The sequence below is a fragment of the Lathyrus oleraceus genome, chromosome 6 (genome assembly GCF_024323335.1).
Source record: "Lathyrus oleraceus cultivar Zhongwan6 chromosome 6, CAAS_Psat_ZW6_1.0, whole genome shotgun sequence".
NCBI lineage: Eukaryota > Viridiplantae > Streptophyta > Magnoliopsida > Fabales > Fabaceae > Lathyrus > Lathyrus oleraceus.
In genome coordinates this window covers 48,251,924-48,257,881 of record NC_066584.1, presented here as the reverse complement: position 1 = coordinate 48,257,881, position 5,958 = coordinate 48,251,924, and positions in this window count along the sequence as shown.

Sequence of the window (5,958 nt, the reverse complement as noted above, 5' to 3'; positions counted from 1 at the left end):
TGATGAATTCTTGATCAAATTAACAAATTAAGGACATGAGGATCCATATATGATGTTTAGCACCAATGTGGATCATTGTTGGATTGATCTCTTTGCATTTAGGGTCTCAAACCCTATTTGTGAGCTTGATACGGCACAAATGGATGGATACACTACCTACAAAAGAAACAAAGACATATATACACATATTTTTGGTATTTTGGTTAGTAAACAAAAGAAGATAAAATATGATACAATCAAGTGTGCTTGGTGATCTCTCCCAATATAAACCCAATGAATAAGGGGTAAGGAGGATACCGAGGTGTGATCTCAAAGTCAATACAAATGATGAGATATCATGAGGGATCTTATGGTCAAAATTGGGGTCTTACAGCTGCCCCTATTTAAGGACATTCTAGCTAAGGATGTGAAGGTTAAAATCTTTGTATCAACTCAACATAATGGACTTAAATAAAAACATCTAGAAACATATTTTGGTCCCTAAGAGACCTCATGATGCATATGATATGTATGCAAAAATAATATTTGTGAGGAATATATTGCCACAAAGGAAAAGAACCCGGAGAGACCGAAAGTTCACAGGAGCACAATGCATTCCATAAGGAAAACTCACTAGAGAAATAGAGACTTTATGGCTAAAAGTTATGCGTAGGCCAGGCTACGACTTGAAAACTGCTAGAGACACGAGGGATTTTCCATGAAAATAAATCAATGGAAAGAATCGGTTGGGGAGAAAGGAAAGTTGCATGTATTGGGATAACACTAATACAACAAGAAACACATTTTGGGGAAATGCGTGAATCAGAGCAAAGCTGAAATACTCAAACGCAAAAAGGGACTAGCGACTTCACTAGGGAAATACGCACTCAAACTCAGTTAGGGAAGAAAAACTTCAACACAGGAGTAAAAAAGATGTATTATCTACTACCGGTTACTGGGTAAGAAGATTAATACACTGATAACGAGAAAACGTATCGTATTTTTGGCTCCATATGCATTGCTTTTTACTTGATTAACACTTATTATTACGCAGTATTCTATGTTTATTGCAGGTATTTATCGATTAAAAGGTTTACAACAAGCAAAATGGAAAATAGCAAAAAGGAAAGAAAAGGGAAAGAAAAAGAGAAGAAAATGGATAAAAATAGAGATAATGGGCCACCAAAGCAAATGGGCTTGTGGAGCCCATCATCTAGAGTGTGTGGCACCCTCCACATGAACCCAAGAAGGAGGTGGCGCCCGCCACCAAGCATGAAGAAAGGTGGCACCCATCCCTACAATTGTGGCGCTCGCCACGGAGTAAAGGGCTAGGGTTGTGGCAACCGCCACAACCTAGTCTTCCCTCTTTTTCTCCACGTTTCTAGCCACGAATCCACCCACCTTCGCTACAAATGAGGGATGTGGAAATAATATAAGAACTCTCTCTCAGACTCGCCGAAACTCTCTCTTCTTCCAGTTTTCAAGCTACGATTAATTTTTAGTCAGAATTATTATTTTCCTTTAGTTTTCTAGGCAGTTTTCTTACGTTGTAAAAGTAATAGTTCTCCACATCGGGGAATATTGCACTTTATTATTTACGCTTTTGGGATTCAATTGTAACGGTTACTCATTGACAAAGTCTGCCGACATTATTTTAATCGAAGAATCAAGATTCAGTTCCAGTTCTCAATTCGTAACCCAGGCTTTATTTTGATTGTTGTTTTATTTATTTATTCCTTATTGCATGTTTGATTTCCCAAATACCATGTCTGTTACCGGATCCATGTCCGGCTAAACCCTTAGGTATCGGTATGTAAAGACCGTCGAAACGACGAGATTCATAAATAATTGGTGTTAGGTTTTATAAAACTTATTTTTCCGGTTTTAGTTTCTGAATTTAATCAAACTGTTTTTTGTACGAGAGTACAAAACAAATTAAGGTTATGGTCAACAAGAACGAGAGTTTGAGATTGTAACCAGATAGCTGAAACTAGGCATTAATCCTAAACACAACGAGAGCGCTTTAGGATTAATTAGACTTTATTTATATTCAAAAATTACTTTTAAATTCAAAATGAGACCGCAAGAGCCAAGCATTCTGGTTTAGGAGTATGGTTAGAGTCAATAAAAACGAGAGTGTGAAACTAAGTCCTTTCTATAAATAATTTCTACTGAAGAATATTTTAACCAATAAGATTACACCAACTATCTATCGAATCCCCGAAGTTTGATACGTTACATACCGATATCCTCTATATCTCGTATCTTTATTAATATTCTACTTATGTTATAGTTATTTCTCTTCATCCCTCCAATCTTAGAATGACCATCAGCCTTAGCTTTACATAGCAACATTAGACCACGATACGTTCGATTATTAGTCCTTGTGGGTTCGATAATCTTTAAAACTGCGCGATAGGACTGTGCACTTGCAGTCACGATTCACATAGACTTACTAAGTCGCGATCAAGTTTTTGGCGCAGTTCCCGGGGACTAATTTAGTCGATATCGTAACTCCAGTGTTGCCCAGTATAGACTAAGGCATTCTTTTATCTATTACTATGTATCACCCAAATTTTCTCTACGATTATCATTGCGACCTGGAAATATTACTATAAATCCAACCTGGAAATATTAATGGAGGATTTCATTGCGACGCAAACTCACTCTAGGATAGAATCTATGATGGAACGCTTTGTGGCTACACAAACTCTTCATAATGAAGAATTTAGAAAACAAAGTCTCTATACCAATGAAACCCTTAGGCAACTGAACACTGTGGTCGAGTCCCTCGTCACTCACAACGAGGCATTGGAGACTCAAATCTCCCTGCTTGTGCAGACACCTCTAGGGTCATTCCCTGAGAAACATGTGGATGTCGTAATAATCACCAGTGAAAAATCTACCAAAAATCCTAAGGAGAATGATAATGAGGAGGGTTCAGGTGAGAAAAGAGTAGTGATTGAAAAAGAACCACCGACATCACCCGAGAGGGAGGTTGTCAAAGAGCTAGAGAAGGAAGAACTATGTGTTGTTCCTCCTCCCTATAAATCACCAGTTCCTTTCCCGCGAAGGTCTGTGGAAGTTAAGGTAGACCCCAAATCCGAAATATATGAAGAGTTATCGAAAAATATCCACACCAATGCACCTTTATTTGAGACCCTGAACAAGAAGAGAAAATTAGAAGACCATGAAACTAGGGAACTCATTAGTATTAAAAGGGTAAAACCAGACTTTGAGGTGGTGGATGCAAAAATTGAACCCAAACCTGAAAAGCTAGCTCTCAGGATAGAGCCAGAACCACCATCACAAGTTCAGAAGGATAAACTACCTCGTAGAAGAAAAAGAAGATAAAGTGACGGATATGAGAGATGGATTGATAAGTGGCCATGGAAATCGAGGATAATTAAAAGTTTGACCGAGGATTCATCCTCGAAAGAACCACCATGAGTACTTACACTCCTGAGTCGCCGCGCTATCGACGTAAAACATAGCGAATATTTCCTATTTTATTAATGTCATTTTTTTATCTATCCATTTTTTTCTTTCTTCCCTTTCATAAAGTCAATCGGTATTTTTCTTTATTAACCATTACAAACTTAATTCCATTATCTACTTAAATTTATCTAGCTACTGACCACCACGATGCAACAAGCAGATTACAAGGATATAGTCTTCAGAGGCAGAGGTCAAAGGAGACGTTTTGAGGCTCTAGCTCAGAGAGAAATGACACTAACCATATACCCAGATGGACACACTATGACCAAGTTAGGTATAAGAGACAGTGTTATGTTCCTTATTAATCAACTAGGCATGGATACCTTTGCTATCAAAAGAAAATTTAGTTCCTACTGTAGGTTAACTTTAGAATTCCTAAGCTCCCTAATATACCTGTCAAACCATGGTATGTGATTTAACAGAGGCCTAATCACCTTTAGGTTGTTTGATAACGACTACCGCTACACCCATAGAGAAATGGCTGAACTCCTAGGATGCCTTAATGGTCCTGATACCTTTACCATTACCCAAGAAGACATACTTGTAGACCATCAATTAGACCTCTTTTGGGGAAGCATCACAGGAAACGACCATCCCGAGCCATACCTTATGCAATCAAAGAATATCCATAACCATGGCATTTGTTACTTTCATAAGATCCTAGCTCACACCCTATTTGGAAAGGAACAGAAAAAACCTTCGTGTCTAAGGACGAACTCTTTATAATGTACTGTGCATCACATGCCCGACCTGCTAACGCCGCTACATTTATAATAGCTAATTTGGACCATATAGCACATGATAACTATATACCAATCTTAATGGGAGGCTTAGTGACCATGATAGCAAATGCCATCGGACTGATACAACCACTTATCAGGCTCAACCCTTTAGGTGGGATACGACCAATGAATATCGGATTTTGTGTCAACACCGATATGATTAGGAACCTAGGCCCGAATGTGTTTGAATTCCTAATTAACAGCCAAGTAGTACACCTATTTACCCTGCCAGACCCTAGGACGAGTGTATATGATAGGAACATCTGGCTCTATGATTTGGATGGACCACCAAATGCACAACCTTCTCCTCCAGAGATACACCAAATCTACGACCACTATGACAATTATCTCTCTGACACTGAATCACATGCCCCAGTTATATCTGTTGCGCCTCTCACCGATCGTGCTGCTGCCATCGAAGCTGTCCAGACAGACATCGCCAATCTGAGAGTCGAGTTGAGCATCCTGCACGTGGAATTCCACGGCTTTATGGATGTAGTGATAGAGAACCTGGATCACATTTACCAGCACTTCTACTCGTTCGCTCCTCCTACTAGCAGTCGTCGTAATGGCTAATTTATTGGAGTATTACCGATTTAATGACTTTTATTTTATTTCCTTATTTAGAATTTTATTGTATTTGCTTTTATACATTGAAATTTATTTAATTACCTCATTTATTTTTATTCCAGTAGACAAATTATTTCATCTTTTCCCGTCTACTCCATTCTTTTATTTGTCAATTTTGTGATTAAATTTCATTTCACTATATCATGTTTATTATTCCTATATACTATATTATTATGTTGGTAAACTAAAATTCCATTAAAAATTATGGTCAAAGCACACATAAAGGCACACACATGGGAAAGACCACATTGCATGTGGCGCCTGCCACACATAGTTGTGGCGCCCATGTGAAGACTGTGGCGCCCGCCACAGAGCCCATAGTGGCGCCCGCCACCAACATCAAAAGTGGCGCCAGCCACTACACAAGCTTGCACGCGCAGGCTGTGTATTTTGACTCATCAAATCACTTTATGGTGATGTCCCTTTCATGCTTAACAATGCCTTAAAGTCATTCAACCATTTTCAAAAACTCTTCGACCAAGGTGTTGAATACCGTAAATCCAATTTATTTATCAATCAATTTCCAACCACCATCACCTCTATATAAACCACCAACATAACCTCAACAAACCACACCTCTCATTAGCATATTTCTCTTCTCTCTTGCTCTCTTCTCACTACATTACACAACGAGTGTGAAATTCATTATGGCACAGATGAGGGAATACGAAATAGTGTTCAGAAACGGAGAGCCAGGAGAATTACAAGAGGAGACATACACGTCTCTAAGCGCAAGAAAGATCGAATCAACAAGGTACGCCGATGAGCCCTGTTTATTTGCCTTAGGAATTCTAGATAGTGTTAACTATATGCTAGAAACTTTAAATTTAAATTATTTTCTATCTCTCAAGAACCCTGTATATGCTCAATTAACACTAGAATTTCTAAGCTCGTTAATTTTTAGTCCCACACCCAACACAAACTGCTCCAGTGGGACTGTCCAGTTTCGTTATTTAACGTCGAATATGCCCTTACATTTTCCCAACTAGCGGACCTGCTACATCTCCCCCATGGGGATGGCGTAGTAAGTGAGGTCCTAGATACTGAAGGGTGGCAACGCGCCTTCCAA